Source organism: Cnephaeus nilssonii (assembly GCF_951640355.1).
Source record: "Cnephaeus nilssonii genome assembly, chromosome: X".
NCBI lineage: Eukaryota > Metazoa > Chordata > Mammalia > Chiroptera > Vespertilionidae > Cnephaeus > Cnephaeus nilssonii.
The window spans coordinates 108,205,345-108,224,019 of NC_137071.1; the positions used below are offsets into that span (position 1 = coordinate 108,205,345).

Sequence of the window (18,675 nt, forward strand, 5' to 3'; positions counted from 1 at the left end):
TCTTTCTTTCTTTCTTTCTTTCTTTCTTTCTTTCTTTCTTCTTCTTCTTTCTTTCTTTCTTTCTTTCTTTCTTTCTTTCTTTCTTAGTTCTTTCTTTAGTTCTTTTCCTTCCCTCCCTCCTTCCTTCCTTCCTTCCTTCCTTCCTTCCTTCCTTCCTTCCTTCCTTCCTTCCTTCCTTCCTTCCTTCTTTCCTACTTTCTTTTTTTCCTGCCTTCAGTGAGCCAATATATTTATTGACTAAAGCCATTAAAACAAAAACAAAACAAAAAAAGAAGAATTACCTATTTCACCTTACCTGTATCTGAAATGTTTATAAGACTACAGCTTTAAATCACGCTGCATTTCTTATTGGCATTTTAGTTCCAGAGGCTATAGAAACTTTGCTGCCCTCTACCCCCACCCCGGGATGTGTGCAAGCTGTTTGTTTTCGCTTTTGTAAAACCTGAGCTTATGATTTGCCCCCCTTCCTTTAACAATGAAATGACAAAGAGCATTTGCAGCGGGGGCTGGGCCGCCGGGTTTGGGGCAGAGGCGCCACACCCCCTGAGAATAAAGCCCGCGCTGCACTCTCTGAGAACCGTGCACGTATGAACGAATCACACAAAGAATATAGTTGGCGATGAAACAGCGCCCTACAGGAAGAAAGTACCCGCACTAGGAGCGTGATCTGGAGCGCGACTTTTTGGCGCTTTTTTGGGGAGCAACGAGCAGGAGGCAGAGGACGGACAGCCACAGGGTGGGCGCGGGTGCCGGGGCGGCACGCGGCGACTTTGCGCCAGTCCAGTTGCGGGAACCAGGTGAGGGTGGCGGCAGCTGTGTGGGGCGCACCGCGCTACCTGGACGGGTGGGGCGGCCTGGGCTCCAGTGCCCTTTCGCAGCTGGGCTACTGGGCAGAGTTTCGCAGGAGTTGTCGTTTTGGCACCCAAAGTCCCCTCACTAGCGCCGATCCCTTGGCGCGCCGGGTCTGCAGGTCATGGGGCACCGGGAGGGCGGGCGTGCTGGGCCAAACTGCTGGGGTCGGCGGGCTCCGCCAGGGTACAGCTGGTGGAGGGCACGCCTTTGGCCGGGGCGGGCGGGGTTTGGGCCGGGGTTGCCATGGCAGCCGCTTGCCAGGCGGGAGCCCCAAGCCAGCCTGTAGCCTGGAGGGCGCTGGGGAGCTCCGAAGGGTGCTCCAAGCGGACTGAACCAAGAGCATGCAAGAAGAGGGGAGGCCGGCCCGTGGCCCCCCTGCCCCCCAGCACGCCGGATTGCCCCGGAAAAGGGTCCCCGTGTTTTGGAGAAAAGAAAATATTATTTCTTCTGGGCCTGAAAGTAGGCTTGCAAATGCACAGCGGGATAGGGGGCAGAGGGGAGCGGAGGGATTATCACCTCCATCTGGGTGCCCTCGTGTCCGTGTCTCTTGGCGTGACATTTTATACCCCGCAGTGGCCGACTTGGAACCGGGTTTCGGGTCCCAGCCATGGAGTTATGTAGGTGGGGCGGGCTTTAATTTGCTTATATCTAATGATTTCAGAGCCTCGCTTTAAAATGGCGGCATTCGGTATACACCCCTGCTAAGGGCTCTCTGGGCACCTGGGCCACCTCGCGCAGCGCTGCTTTTGCTTCTGTAGCTAACAGATGGCATGTGCCGCTGTCGCTGCCGCTGCCACTGCCTCTGCCGCTGAGAGCAGGACCTCTTAACCTCTGGGTTTGCTCTCGCAGCGTAAGGTAAGGCTGGAGATGAGTTGGGGTTCCTGAGAGTGGCTGCCTTCCTAGGACACCAACGAAATAAAATGCCTTTTAAACTTTCTTTCTTTTTTTTTTCTTCCAAAATGACAAAAGAAGGGAAATTAACCCTGCAACTTTGTTGCAATTTTAGGGCTTTGATCTCTCTTCCTCTTGTTCTTCCTTTCTTTTTTTATTTCTATTTTCTTCTATTTCTTCATATATAATATCTATTACATATAGTAATTTAAAGAAACTTCTTGCATGGCATATCGTCAGCAAATGCGTTTAACAAGTAATTTCGCTCATGGTCATGCTACATCAGGAGCAATGCCACAGATTCCTTGCAACCCTTGCCTTTTGCCGCTCTAGATCAACGCATTTGGGCAGCTTCCTTGTACTACCAACATCTGGAGGGCATGACGGTAGATTTTAGGAGACTATTCAAACTATTAAACTATGAAAAACTTTTAGTTTTCAGCATTTACACAATAGGCTTTTATGGTTAGAAAACAAAATTAAATCAAGATGAGTAATGAAAGTTAACATGAAGTGATTCATTTGTATAGTTTTATCTTTACTGTAGTAGATCTATGTGTTTTTCTGACTACTACCCATTGATTTGGTATAGAGAGAGACAACTGTGAGGGTGAATTTATTGTGTTGCTGTTTAATTAAAGGAATATATTTTAGAAGAGTTCTTTTTTTTCTTAGATGTCCTTAAATTGCTAGTGTTTGTAAATGGGCACAGATCCCCTATGTATATTGTGTTCACGGGAAAGCATTAATTAAAACAAATCTATTCCAAGATTTAATTTTGAAATGATTGCTGGTTTTTCACTATGTTGACTCCCTGGCTTAATCAATAAGTCTTTGGCTGATTACTGATATAATCATTGGAAAGCAGACTGTTGAAATACTTATACAAATGATTAGACATCAATGCTTCATACAATTCATCTATGAGGGGTTTTTCCCCTCTAATGAAAGGCATGCTAACAATAAAGTTTATCAGAGACCTCAGATTTCTCTGATTATATTCACATTTTCTCTTTTGCCTATGCAAATGTTAAATACTTTTAAAGTTGTTTTAAATTTTTTTCCAATATACAATATTTTGGGGGAATGCCTTCATATTCATAGACACTCCCCTAAATATCGCCTAAAGGGACCTTTGCCCAGAGCCCAGCTAATATAATATGTCTGTCTACTTTTTACTTCTCCCCAAACAATAGAAGCTACTTGGCTGGCACTGTCTTGCAATTAAATTTAGCAAGCTTCTGGGAGGGAGGCGGGGAAAGGTATTGTTTACCACCTATTACAGAACAGTGCAGTTTTCCTGCCCAGGTGCTAAAGTGCCTAGAAAGAAAAAAGTGAACTGCAGAATTTACTATATAATAAATGTTGTATCCGTTTTTCGGATGATTGTTGAAGAGTATATGGAGTAATTCATTGCTTCACATCTGAAAGAAGAGTTCCTGCAGGTAGAGCAATAGATACTTGCAGTTTTGCAAGGGGTGAAGAGAGAGGTGACCAAAAGCAACTTCTCTCCTTTTTAGTGATTACATATTTAGATCCCAGCTCAGCAAGCTTTGCTTCCTGATGTGCTTGCTGCCTTGTTTGCTGAAATACTTCTGACTAAATGCATCCTTTGGGGGGAAAAATGAAAATACTAAACTTTGAGGCCAGAAGAGACAAGTTAAACTAGTGTCAGAAACCTTAGAATGAAAATTTGCCAGTTAACATCTGAAGCTTCATATAATGATGGGATTGAAGACCGTGTATGAAAACATAAGTGAAGGAGTTTGTAAAATATTTTGAGAGAGAATTGATATAGAGGGTGTCCCCCAAAAAATGTATACACCCTTTACAGCTGATAGCTCAATTGATGTTTCTTTTTTTTTTTCAGATTTAACCCATTGGAATTAATAATTATTCAAAGTGTGTATACATTTTGGGGGGCACCCTGTACTACTGGGCTAGAGGTGGTAATTGCATGTTTTACTCTACTTCTAAGAGCTAATTCATTTCTCTAATTTCCTTCGCTGCTTTTAGCACCCATAATGATTCCCAGGATTATTATAAAGTACCTTTTTTTCCTCGACTGTCTACACCAGGCATTTCATAACAGCTGCCTTTTAAGGGGGATAAAACCTCTGATTATGAGCTGGTATCCAAAATATCTTTGGTATTCCCTTGCACCTACCATTTACCTAAGCAATACTTTGCACAAAGAAGGTGCTTAATAAGGGTTACAGTAAAATGAAAAAAAATGAATCATTTGTAAACTCACAAAGGAGCAGATTTTGTGCATAGCTTTTAATTTAAACAGAAGACATTTTTGTGTGCTTGCAAGACCTAAACATTTAAAGTAGATTAGAATGTACAGACCCCTAATTGCCTGAATTCTATTTGCCTCAAATCGGTTCTCTCGATTTTCATTGTACTTCCAGGCACTAGTGTAATTTATCCTTTTGACCAGTAGTTGCATTATTATTGGCCCAGCTCTGCAATATGAAAAAATAATCACAACAGCTTGGGGAAAAAAAGGTTTTGTCTGTTGAGACTGTACAGTACTGCACTTGTTGGGACAGTGACAGTCTCTTGGCTGCTATACAGATGCTGACAATATAGTTTGAAGTATAATTTTGTTCTTCACCCACTTGTATTCTTATGTGAGATGGAGTGGAAGTAAGAAAGAGGTGAGAAGATTTTCATTCCTAAAATTTTATACTTTTCTTGCTTATAGCACAATAAATTCAGGAAGTTAGCTGAATTTTTCTGTTTTGAAATAAATAATGTTTTCTGATAGGATTACAAACAGGGGTTGGGCAGAACAGACAAGAATAAGTTACAGTACATGTTTGACAAGTAATTTGATGCTGTAATTAAAGTCAGATAATGGTCGCTGCTGTGTTAAAACTATCAAGTGTCTGAAAGAGCATGCAGGCTATGATCACCTTTACTTCATCAAGGTGCTTCCCTGCTGTTAAGTTTTCTTATAAAAATGTTTAGTAGGTTGAACAGATGCATTCCCCCTCCCCATTATAAATATATGTGATGCCAAGAAAATATAAATCAGAAGTCTTGTTTCTTTGTGGGATTTGTATTCTTATCCCTAGTTGTGATGTGGTTCTCACTTCAAAACTAGAAAGAAACCTCTGTCTCAGATAAAATGAGGTGGACATTTTTTCCTCTATGAAAATGTTTGGGAGCAAAAGGTTTAATTGCCAACCAACCAAACAACAAACAAACACAAATTATGACCAAAAGGAGAGAAATTAGATCTATATTAATGTGGGCTTTTAGATCTTAAGGAAACCAGGGGTCTCCATGGCATTCTACTCTTTCTGAATGATTGTATATTGCCTCATGATAGCCAAATAACAATGTTAGAAAGGCAACTTTGAGAATTAAGATAAACAAGGTATCAATTACGTTGTCAGGTGTTAAATAATATCCATGCGACCTAAAATAGATCAGAAAATGTATTTTTCCAGATCATTCTAGTACAGACACAACATAGTATGTCCCCAAAAATGTTATACACACATTTTGAATAATTGTAAAGGCAGTGTTTATTAAAATACATTTCATTTTCAAAATTGAGCTATCAGCTGTTAAAATATATGTACATTTTGGGACAACCTGTATAAATCCATCATTTAGTTCTACTTTGTACTATATTGAGTGACTCTTTTTAAAAGACTGATGGGGAAAGTAATATAAACTGAGAAATATTTTTATTTGAGAAATAAAGGTTCTCCCAATTTGTCTGGGCACATATACACAAGCACACACATATGCATGCATGAGCAAATTAGTTGTCATGTTAGAACATTTTATACAGCTATGCATTGATTTCTCCCTGGAGGTTTATAGGAAAATACCTATTTTTACAGCATTCCTCCCATTTTAAGAATGAAAGAAAAAAGGTTCACAATAAACTATAATAAATTTTTGTATTAAGTGATGTCTGCCAGGCTCAGTAATAGAGCCAGGACTCTGAATGCTCAACTCCAGGCAGTTAACTTTGACAAAAGACTACATTGCTCAGAACTAAAAAAGAAGCAGGAATAAAATGAAGCTTAATTTAGAGGTGTGTGTGTGTGTGTGTGTGTGTGTATGTGTGTTGTATGTATGTGAATATAAAAAATGTACCTGTGTATATATGTATACTATATATTCATGTATATACATATATATTATGTGTATATATGAACATGTATATGTAAATTTGCATACAGAAATACATGACATATATGACATATATATAGTGTGTATATGTGTGTGTGTGTATATATATATATATATATATATATATATATATATATATACATATTCTCCCTCTATATGTATATGATACTTTTCAAGAAACTCAAGCATGTAATCCCAGAACTCTTTACTCTTTATAACAGCCATAAGAACAAAGTGTTAAGGAAATAAAAGGAGTCTGATTAGAGTTTTAGGAATAAATTAGGCATGTTTGTTAAAATATGTCCACTCTCAAGCCCTACTTCCATCAGCATTAAGTTGGCTCATGAGTAGAAGTGATTTGTTTCTTATTTTAGGCAGGAGTATTTTTTTTAATGCTCGCAGTGGGTGGACTACAACAGCTCAGAAAGAAAAGGCTTCCAATTGAGAAAAGCAGTCTGAACAGAAATTCAGGGGGTTGGTACTAGAGACTTCCTACAAGCTAATTGATCTCCTTAGAACATGGGAGCATCCTAGAGACCGGCAGTTTGCTGGATATTGTTTTCCATTTTAGATCACTCAAATTGGCTTAAAATTATCCCCATTAGATTCTTTGAATCCTGAGCTCCTTGGCATTGCCCAGAATTGGTGTGGAAATTTGAGAAAGGCTTCCCTGAATATAGGAGTATATCCTTATTAGGCAGGTTACTGAGTCTCCTTAGCTCATGGACCCAGTGTCTGGCACATAGTAGATTCTCAGTAAAAGATTGTTAAGTAAATAGAAGAATAGTTTTGTCTTTCTGTTTGTTTGTTTTTTATTTTTATGAACACCTGTCCCGTGATTTCAGGTAGCAGTATCTCTATTTTTTTTTTTTACAAAAAAATCAACAACAATAACAACAGCAAAACAGACTGAACACTAGGTTGAGTGTTGTCCTGCTGGAGGCCATAGTAGCAACTAACTGTCTAACAAGTTCAGGGAAAAGCAAACAAGAGACCTGGAGGATTGGCCTGAAAGCCAGCAGCTATTTTTCTGTCACCTCTACATCATATATTTCTTCTACATCCAAGGTAAATCAGTCTTCAACTAGAAGTCATGTAGAAACAATTCTTTAAACTGTTTCAGCAGATAAAAAAGGAACAAAAATAAGAAGTACTGTGATTCAGATGCTTCATGTCATGTATAATTTAGAAAATGATGAAGTCACAGACAAAAACCAAAAACAATACCGGGAGCTGTCTCATTTTCAGGTAAACACTGATTGTCCATTTAGAGTTTGAATTTGCATAGGTTTTTATTTACCAAGATACAGGTATAAATAGCGCTTTTTTTTTTTTTTACTGTTTTCAGAAAGTAAAGTCTACATAGTAGAAGAGACAAGAGTTGCCATTTCAGATCCATCACAATTATCTTTTCTGCCCAGAGGACTATCAGTCTTTAGGTACAGCTTTTGCAGTCTACCTGTATGTGGCAGTATGAAGAAAACAAACAAGGTGTTTTTTAGAGGGGTGTCCTGTTAAAAAATGAGAGTGAAAGAACCTGAGAGCTTACATTTCATCTTCTGTAGTTTTCAACCTTTACTTGGGAAAACAAAACAAAGCAAAACAAAAGCATGGTGTATAATATTAGCTTGGGCATGTATTTCATAGTATAGTTCTTCAGTTATTTAATGCTTTACAAACCAAGTAAATGAGATTGTCGCATAATATTAAGGTGGCTGCTTTATTATGATTGGATTCATGAACTGTATAGTGGTTTTTCTGAGTTCTATTAAAAATATTATAAAGACATTCAACAAGACCTACAGCATAGTGATGGAGATCACATTTCACCTCAGTGTCCAAGTGGAGTTTGCATTTGTCTTCTGAAAAGCAGGCATTCAATAAATGGTCCAATTGTGGGTGCTATTTTGTTAAAGGGTGCATTGCTGTTTCTTAAATTCTTGGTGTCTGTGATGGATGAGGATCCTTAAGAGGTGGACTCTATTTCTTTTCAGACATGATTATGGGGAAAATTTGAACTCCCAACTTGTTTATGTCAGCATTTTCCCTAAGTAATTGGATAACTTGAAGAAAATCATTATTAGCTCACCCTAAAGTATGAAGTGAAAAATAGCACGCATTATAGGGTCATATTCTATGTCTAAGGACTTAAAAATACACAAAAACATGGGGAGTGGGCAGGGGGGTTGCGTAATCTGATCTGTTTCATGAGTGCCTGGAGCAGTGGCCTCAGCATCCCACAGAGACTGTGTCAGTAGGGTTCTGCTGGCTTTCTTAAGCTAGGGTCTGGTCTGGACTCAGATTGACAAGCTCCTCAAGGGAGGGATTTTTTTTTTGAGAACCACCTTGGGTTTTGGTGGAACAAGCTGCCCTTCTGCCATTTATTAATCCTCTTTCTTAGAAAGATAAACTTGGTTTTGCTGGAGGACTCATTTAGACATACTTAGAGATTCAATGTAGCGATAATATGAAGGCACAGTGCTTTTACTTTCTGACTGAATGAAACTCCCCCTCCAGAGCTCTTTTGTGAGTGAGAATATGACAGACTGGAAAATAGGGTATAGGCCTTGACATTTTACAGTTCTGGAAAACATGAGAATACCTCCATGTGTTGTGGAAACTGTGATGTTTATGATGAGGATAATAAAAAGTATCTAAAATGTGATTCCCTTAGAAAGCTGTCATACATGCATACACGTTGAAGTTTCATAAGTTGTGTTATGGTAATGGTGAGAGAGAGACAGAGATGAGAGAGAGAGAGAGAGAGAGAGAGAAAGAGAGAGAGAGAGAGAGAGAAACTCTAAGAAGCTAGCTCCTCTTTTTAAGGATATTGTAGTCAGCAGTTCTATCTTACTAATCACATGCATGAAAATTGTGCTTTTGAATATTGATTCTAAATTAGTAGGAAAGTGTCTGATTCTAAACACTTTAACATTTATTAATGTCTATTCTTCCTGTATTTATTAAAATGCAGAAGTTGAACTAACTGGTTGTATGACCTGTACAAAGTAAAAATTTTGTGTTAAAAGTTATTTTTCACTTTCAAACTTAGATCATATAATAGCCTTCCTTATTTCTTTCCATCTATCCCCAAAGAAATTTCCATAAATTTTTTAGCTAAGAAAACAGTTCAGACAGAGACACTCAGAAATGGTGACAAGCAATGACAGGAAATGCTGGTTGCATTGGTCTCCTTCATAACTTAGGGAGGCCACAGCTGGCTGATTTGCTTTTAGCTTCCTGTTTGGGGGCTGTTTGGGTCAAAAGTAGCAGGGTTTTCCGTATAGATTTTTTTTTTTTTTTTTTTTTTGCTTTATGCTGTATGGCTACAATAAATCTGTCACTGGACTGCGTGTTTTGTATATTTTATGGACTGTATCATGTGGTTTGAGTTTAATTTGGAAGGCAATGCTTTTACAATCAAAATTCCCCCCCACCTCACCCCCTCCACACACACACACACGTGCAGTTTTAGGATCTGGGATTGTACCAGCCTTCCAAAGTTTATAGCTTTATTTACACAATAGTGATTGCTGAGGAGGGCATTTCCTGCCAGTTAATGAGTGGTTGGAAAGGCCAACAGTCCAAATCCAGGGAAAGAGGGCCTTTCATTAAGTGCCACAAGATGGGACCAGGACACTTTTATCATGAAGTGGTGAGGAGAAAGTGAAACCACATTCTGCCTTTTGAAGAACCCAAAGCAGCATGGACAGAGCTAGACTTGGCTGTAGTGCCTCCTGACAGAAAACTGAGCTTCTTTTCATGACAGGGACCAACTAATATTTCCATAAATTGTCAAATTAGGACTTGAGTGAGATGACCTTTAAGTTGATGAACCCGTGGAGGTGGGACAAATAAAGATGAGGGCCCTGAACTTGAAAGTATTAATTACCTGAAAATATTCAATTCACAGATGTTACAGCTACCTTAAAAACCTTAAAACTCACATGAATAAGTTTCCCAATTAGTTGTATAACTGATAATTGCTAAAATGGACAGGAATTGAGAAATGGAATTATCTCTTTTCAAGTTCAGTTTAGCAGGATACAGATGCTCCATTTTGATTCCCAATATAATGAAGGTAACTAATATACATGGAGGATGTCTTGCTTTTTGGGGGAAGTACAGTTGAGGGCTGAAATATTAACCATTTAACCTGCGACATTACCAGGAAACAGTTTTATCCCCCGTATAATTCTTGCCTGCTATAAAGCAGCTGAGGTGTGAAGAGTTTGGCATTGATTTAGAGCAAAAACAGAATAAGACCAAGATTAGGTTCACATCCAGGAATTCCTGACTTCCTGGCCTGTCCTTCACTCCCTTAGCTTCCTAAGCTTTCAATTTGCCAAAATGTTAAATGTTTATAAAATATAAACATCTGTTTTACGATCTTTAGTAAATACTTCCACACAAGGAGGTTGTGTGACACCCCCACTCTAGAACTTTGCTTGGTCCTTTACCTTGAAATTTTAATTTCTTTCATATCTCCCAAGATTGGTGAGGGATGGCAGGAGTGGCCTGGACCTCTATAATACAGGCAATCATTAGAGTCCAGCACCTGGATTTCTTCAAGGGATTGAGTAATCTGTCACATTCAGAACAAACCAAATATTAAGTTTCATTTTTGGGTCTGGAAAATGTCATTATATGTTTTAAATATACAGTAATCCAAGGATTGCTAGTCATTACCAGTTCTCAAAATAAAAGCACTTTCTGAAGTGTAAAATACTGTACAATTGAACTGTATACTCATTACTGTTGTTATTATTAGGTGATGCCTTGAGCAGGTTTAAAAACAATGCAGTGGCTGGATGAACTAAACAAATATTTTAAAACATGATTTTATTTTTGAATAATCTTGAATTTTAATATTAATATACATTAAAATTTTGCTAGCTCAAATTAAAGACAATGTTCTGAAAAAAAGCCAAACATGTTTTAGAGTAAGAACAAAGAAGGTTTTTCTAAATCGATGTCCTATTGGCCTGGATATTAATACTCATTGAAAGTAGCAATGTAGCTGCATTTAAATAATGATCCCCAAACCTTAGAAGTTCTTGTTCTAAGAGGTTACATACCCTTTCCATCTTCTTGACATTATCATTTTGTTAAACAAACCGTTTCTTTATAGGTTATCCAAAATATATATATTTCAAGTTGGCTTAGGTTCATTTACCAGTCTGTACTAGTGGCATAAAAATTAATTAAGATATACCCTACTATATGTGGAGCCAGCAACATTACTTTGTGATATTAGAAAAGCCTATTTGTTCTTTCGTTGTAGTTTTCAAGTGGTGAGCAACAACTCGTTAGTGCATAATGCATTCCATTTAGTAGGTTGTGCCTGGCATTTATTTTAAACAAAATATAATAAGATAAACAATAAGAAAATATCAGAATACACGATGCAGTAAGGTTAGGTATTTTTGGTGACGCTTATTTCAGATCTATGCACATGTGTACATATGTACTTAGTGAGGATGTAAAATGTATTTCTTACTATTTTTGCTGTAAAAGGTTTAAAAGCCAATGCTTTAGTGGATGTTATTTCAATCTAGGTCAGAAATGTTTTTTTTCTTTTTTTTAAGGGAAGGGGACAAAGTATGCTGGGTGCTTAGGTGCTTACACACAGAGTTTTGTTGGTTAAGTACCTTGACAGTTATGTGTGTGTTTCTCAAACTGAGAAGTAAGACATATTTCTGTGCTAAGTATACTCTAAGATTTAATGTCTATGGTATTTTATAGTCCTGAGGGGGCAGGTACATTATGCAAGTACTATGTATTTACCAAGTGGTATTGCTAGATCACAAGACAGAATATAATGCGAGCTTGGAAGAGAAGCCAAAAGAGGATGTCTTAGAAAAAAACAACAACCAAAAATAGTGGAGTGGCTGCATATGAGGTGCTTCTAATAGCAAAAATCCCTCCTTATTTTAGTATGAGTTAAATTTAAGTTAAAAGAATTCAAAAATTAGTTTTGCTTTTTACAAAGTAAAAGTGGTGAGTCACATGAGAACATGTTTGCAAGAAGAAAGCTGTTTTTCAAATAAATATAAATGTACATATTTATCATACATTGGAAGAAAACCTGTGAGTGGCCTTTTTTTCTGCATTGAACAAAAGCACACGTTAAAATGAATTTAAAAATTGTGTATGGAAGGCATAAGCTGAGAGGCTGTTAAATATACCTGAGATATTGATGGGAATGATTATACAAATAAAGAAAACAGTAGCCACATGATCTTTCTAATTACTTTTTTGTACTGATGAGAATAAAAGCCCAGTATTAGTAAAAACAATAAAAAAACAAACAACAAAACAACAACAACAACAAAACATTAACTCACATGAAGTACTGAATATAATCCATTACGAGATTAGAAATGTCCTTAGAAGTCTGGATAATTTGTGCATATTCATTTGATTGGAATAATTGTTAGATGGAGGAAAATATTGCCTTCTGGAGTACTGTTATATCTGCAGGAGGACCATTAGGATCTCATGCTCACCCTCCACCCCCAGTTCCGTCCCTGTTCCATTAAATCTCTTTTATCGCTGGACATGTTGACTTCATTCCCAAAGGTCTCTTCCTGTGGACATGCTCCAGACCCTTAAAGCACTGCTGCTTTCTCAGCTCTGAGAATTTGAAATGCAATTAGGCTTTTCATTATAGACATTTAAATGTTAAACTCAAGTTACTGCTCTGAAAATATAATTTTAGCTCTAATGAGTTGGTAACTAAGCTCTGTCATTGTAAATGAGTTATTTCCCTCTTCATATTTACCATATTTAAAACTTTTTAAGACTAGAAAAAGATTTACACATTTGGTTGTATAATTAGCAATCAATTTATGAAATGAGATGTAAAGTAAATTAAGCACCACAATAATGTGTGACAGCATAACCAAGAAAAGGTATATACCTTATTATATTTGCAATGATAAAAACTAAAAAATGTTAATAGGTGACCCTGCATATACACTGAGTGGCCAGATTATTATGATCTCTGAACACATAATAATCTGGCCACTCAGTGTATTTGTATCTCAAATGGGTACCAAAAGTATTCTAGACTTTTGCTGAAGATCCTTTGTGTAATACATCTGCCACTTAAAACTTTAAGTAGACATAGAACTCAATACCTTTGACAGGTGAGTTTATTTTGTTTGTTGTGAATAAAAGTTTTCCTCAGAGGACAATGAGACTGTGAGGATAAACTTTCTCCTAAAATGAAGAAGGAAGATGGAAAGGAATAGATGCTAGATTTGCTAGTCTTTTGCTTAATTATGGTATAACTCTTTATACCATATTTCTTATTTTCATAGAATATTGACCAAAAGGAAATTAAGATGATGGTATTTCTGCTGGAAAATTTTTTCCTAACTGATCAGGAAAATACCTTGGTCCCTAGAATTGCAACTATTAGCACTTTCAGGAAGCCTACAATGATTGGACCCTATAAGGAAAATAAAAGCCTGATAATCTCAGTTTTAGGAAAGGAGCTCTGGCACATACTGTTCCTTATGTTGGGTAATAATTCAAATAAAAAAAACATTCTTGAAATGAGAGGTAGATTTGTTTTTAAGTAAAAATAACTTGGGTTTCCTTGGATCCCTATAAAGGGAATTTAATGACACACACATCCAGACTTCTGAGACTTTATACTTTTAGCTTCCTGGAGAAGGACAGACTTAGGAAATAGGAAGTTAGAAAATAAATAGCCATTGCTTTTCTGTCATTAAGGGTCCCTTTCTGATTTGCTTGGTGTAAATAGCGATATAGAATTTAACCACATGAGATGTCAAAGTTCTGTGACTTCCCTTGACACTTATGCTAGCAGGCCCAGACAGGATAATATTGGCACTTGGAGTACTTGTGTGGCAGCTTTTAATACCACCTTCACTTCCAGGAATATAGACTACTTTTTTTGTTATTAGTATTATAATTTTTCTATTGGGGCTTCATCTCTCCAGGGATCACTTTCTGATTTATCCTCCCTTTGTTGTCATTTTGATAACACCATTATAATGGTTTCTGTGTACTGCAGAGACTCTATTCTCTATATTACTCTTTCCATGCTTTTTCTTTCTTTTAAAATTTTATCTTTATTGTTTAAAGTATTACAGATGTCCCCCCATTCCCCCATTGAAACCCGCTCCTCACTACCATCCCCTTCTCAGGCCTTCACCCCACTATTAGTGTCCATGGGTTAGGCTTATATGCATATAAGTTCTTTGATTGATCTCTTCCCTCCCCCACCCCCCACTTCCCTCTGAGGATCCTCAGTCTGTTGCATGCTTCCACATCTCTGAATCTGTGTGTTTTTTTTTTTGTCAGTTATTTTTTGTTCATCAGATTCCACATATAAGTGAGATCATGTGATACTTTTCTTTCTCTGACTTATTTCACTTGGCATAATACTCTCTAGGTCACTTCATGCTGTCTCAAAGGGTAAGAGATTCTTCTTTTTTATTGTTGAATAGTATTCCATTGTGTAAATGTACCACAGCTTTTTTATCCACTCATCTATTGATGGGCACTTGGACTGTTTCCAGATTTTAGCTATTGTAAATAGTGCTGCTATGAACATAGGAATTCATATGTTCTTTCTGATTTGTGTTTCTGGCTTCTCAGCATATATTCCTAGAAGTTGGATCACTAGGTCAAATGGCAGTTCCATTTTTAATTTTTTGAGGAAACTCTACCACTGACTTCCATAGTGGCTGTACCAGTCTGCATTTCCATCAGCAGTGTATTATGGTTCCTTTTTCTCTACATCCTTTAGTCTCTTCAATAAATGGTGCTGGTATAATTGGACAGGTACATGTAAAAATATGAAACTAGACCACCATCAACTTACACCATACACAAAAATGAACTCAAAATGGATAAAAGATCTAAATGTAAGTCGTGAAACCATAAAAATCCTTGAAGAAAACATAAATAGCAAAACATCAGACATCTCACATAGCAAAATTTTCACTGATACAATGCTTAGCACAAGAGAAACAAAGGGAAAAATAAACAAATGGGACTACATCAAAATAAAAAGCTTCTGCACAGCAAAAGAAATCAGCATCAAAGTGTAGTCTACTTTTTAAATCAATCTTAATATCTGTAGGCAGGTGTTTATATATAGGAATAAAATTCGAATTCCTACTTTTACAGCCAATAAAAATATCCTATAATAGATATGTATTTAGAGTCAACTGACATTTATTGAACAATTACTGTATACTAGGTGCTTTCATTTTGTTATGACAAAATTTCCTTTAATTGTGAAATACAATTGGTGCTAGCCGGGCAAAACTCTCTTTGGCATCTAAGATATCAGGCTAAGATTGCACCTTTAATTCTTTGCTCACGTTTCAGTGCAACCTCACCCCTTACACATAATAACTTCTTCATTGTCCAGTCACATTATTTTTATCATTTGGGAACTATACCATGACCTCATGACCCATGGCTTGCCTCTTCCATCAGTGAAGATACTTATTTCCTTGTAGGTCAGGCCAATAGTAATCTCTTACTCATCTTGATAGAACGGACTGGTTTAACTATCTGGTAGATGGTGCAGTAGTAGAATAGGAAATACCAGAGGATGTATGAAATGATATTGAGTGAAAGTGCTGCTGAAACAGTCATGTACAAAAATCTAGAGCAAATTGGATTAAACTTGTTCAGAATGCAGAGAATATAACAAAGCAAGACCTTGGAAGTCAGCCTCTTGCCCCTAGGAATGGCCAAGGAAACACAAAGAGAGCACCAGAAGAGGAATCTCTGTGTGTCACAGAAGCAAAGGAAAAAGTAAGTGTCTAGAAGAGGGGGGCAATCAACAACTACCACAGGGATTATATAAATTGAGGCCACTGATATTGGTATTTTAGAGGTCTTTTGTGACATTTTAGAGACCAGAAGCTAGTTTAAAAGGTTTGAGGAGTAAATAAAAAGTTGGGAGATGAAAGTGGTAATTACTTTTTTTAAAGATATTTGATGATTAATGATGAGACATGTTGGAAGTTTGCAAAGAAATAGGATCAAGGGAAGGAAGAGTTTTGTTGTTTTTAGGGTAGGAGTGACTTAGACATGCTTACTGGCTGACAAGGAGGCAGAAGTGAAGCCGAATTTGATCTTTGACCCTATTTTTTGCTCATCAAATGTAGAATATAAGAAGTGTCTCTAAATCACCAAATATGTAGTAAGTGCCTACCCTTCTTCCCAGTATCTCTGTTAATATGCACAGTACTATTGTGCAGTGTGATTATGTAATCCATGAAGAACTCTGGTATTTATTCTTTTTGCCTTTAAGGCACAGGGTTAGGGTTGTAATAAAAGAAATATGATAGGTTTGCACCCTCCCCCTAAAAACAGTGGAATTCAGCCAAAATAATAGATAAGATTATTTTTAATTGGCTTTAGAGACAAGACAGTGCAAATGGATTAATGAAAATGTGATTGACATCTTTCCATAGATCAAGCTCAACAAAAATAAAGGGAAGATGGGGAAAGCTCTTAAAAATAATGAGGATTTAAATGTAACTACCAACGATGTACTTTTATTCTATGATTTTCCTTTAGACTAAATTTCAGTGTTAGTCCTTCATAACGTTAGAAATTTTAACATGGGAAACACCTTCCCTGTGTTACATCAGGCAACTTCAGTTTTTCACGGATTTTATATTTTAACATGTAATTTAAAAGTAAACCTCAGGTCCAGATTCACTTCCCCTCATTTCAGACACCCTCCCCATTCTCTTCTCTAGAACATATTTTGTTCTTTTCTTAGAAGCTGATGATTATTGATACAAAAGATCTCTGATATAAGCCTTGTATTTAATGTCTAGGTTGTTGTTGATTCTACTCAAAGATAAAAGTTGGCCGCTTTGAGGTTCTTAGAATCCTTTTTACTCTATAAAGAAAAAATGAAGCCCTGGCTGGGTAACTCGGTTGGTTAGAGTGCTGTCCAGATACACCAAGGATGCAGGTTCAATCTCTGGTCAGGGCACATACAAGAAACAACCAATAAATGCAGAAATAAGTGGAATAACAAATTTCTCTCTCGCGCGCTCTCTCTTTAAAAGTCAATGAATAAATAAAAAAGAAAAATGATGCAAATTTTAACATGTTGAAAAACTTAAAATTTTGAAGTTATTTTTGCCTCCTCCCAATTTTATGGAAGTATAATTAACAAACAGGAAATGTATATATTTAAGGTGTACAATTTGATGTTTTGATGTATGCATACATTGTGGAATGAACTCCATTATCAAGCTAATTAACATATCCATCACTTCACATAGTTAATAATTTCCTCTCTCTTTTTTTGTAGTACAATACTTAAGATCTACCATCTTAGCAATTTTCAAGTGTACAATTCAGTATTGTTAACTATAGTAAAAAAGGCTGTACATTAAATCTCCGGAATGTATTCAGCTTGCATAATTGAAACTTTATATTCTTTGACTAACATCTCCCCCTGATCCTAACAGCCGCATTTTATTCACTTCTTCTGTTGACAATTTTAGATTCCATATATAAGAGATCATGCAGTTTATATCTTTCTACATATGACTTATTTCACTTAGCATAATGTTGTTAAGAGCCATTCATATTGTCACAAATGGAAATATTTCCTTCTTGTCTAACAGAGTAATATTTCAGGGTGTATGTACCACATTTGCTTTCTTTTTAAAGAAAAGAAAGAAACATTGAGAGAGAGAAACATTGATGTGTGTGAGAGAGAAACATCAATCAGCTGTCTCCTCCATGCACCCTGACTAGGGATCAAACCCACAACCTGGGTATGTGCCCTGATCGGGAATGGAACCTGCCACCTTTTGGCATACAGGATGAAGCTCTCCAATCAACTACCAACTGAGCCACACCAGCCAACACCACATTTTCTTTATTCATTCATCCAGTGATAGACTGCTAAATTGTTTCCATATCTTGGCCAATGTGAATATTGATATGCAGGTATTAATCATCTAAATTAGCATTTTCCAAACTGTGTTTATTTCACCACATATTCCAGGGGGGAAAGTTTTCTTAGGTGAAATGCCTGTGAATTTATGGTTAAAGGGAATATCACATTCTGAGAATTAAATTGCATTAAAATTACATCCCCCCAAAAATATTTTTTATTTCAGCTTTTGTATTTTTATTCTGCATTTCAAGTTACTGTGCAAACATTACTGGTTGATAAGAATTTAAGAGTACTCCATCAACAGGAATCAAAATAGTTTAATAATAACATTTTCCTGCCAAGAAAACACAGTGCACAAAATCAGCAGTAACTTACATTAAATGTTTACCCCCATTCCAGAGAAAATGTTTAAATTTGTTTCTAAAATGACTGAAAATTTTGGTATTAATTTCTTGTTTACGATTTCTAGTTTAAACTTCTTCCTTATCATTTTATACTTGAGAAAATAGATTTCTATGGTACATAAATGGAGAAGCAAACCAAATGGTTTCACATTTAAGTTACTGAGGATATCTTTTTGCTTTAAGTAAAAAATATTCTGTGGAACCAAACTTACAATAATAGCATAAATGGGCTTATTAAATATGTGATCAACAACTTTCAACTTCTTGCTTTATAATCGGAAAGATAACTAAGGAAAGAAAGTTCATATGGTTGGTTTAAACTAAGGCTATTGTTTTGAAGGAATTAAATAGCTTAATAATCAAAGTTGTGGACTTCATGTATCTCTTAACTAAATAACTTAGTCTGATATATCTTCAAAGGTCTTGTTCCATGTTACCAATTAA

General features: G+C 36.7%; 1 protein-coding gene across 11 annotated transcripts in view; it reads left to right on the forward strand.

Annotated features, from left to right (window-relative positions):
- Positions 1 to 685: 685 nt before the first annotated feature.
- The window catches only part of MBNL3 (muscleblind like splicing regulator 3), a 148,245-nt gene continuing 130,255 nt past the window's right edge, over positions 686 to 18,675 (forward strand). For 2 of the 11 annotated variants that reach the window (XR_013813187.1, XR_013813188.1), the window contains exon 1: positions 686 to 797. The gene's annotated coding sequence lies outside the window, so the exon portion shown is untranslated. Of the gene's footprint in view, positions 798 to 1,446; positions 1,708 to 3,425; positions 4,407 to 18,675 lie in introns of those variants that run through there. The other 9 variants (XR_013813190.1, XM_079764693.1, XM_079764692.1 and 6 more) reach the window with 8 other exon arrangements.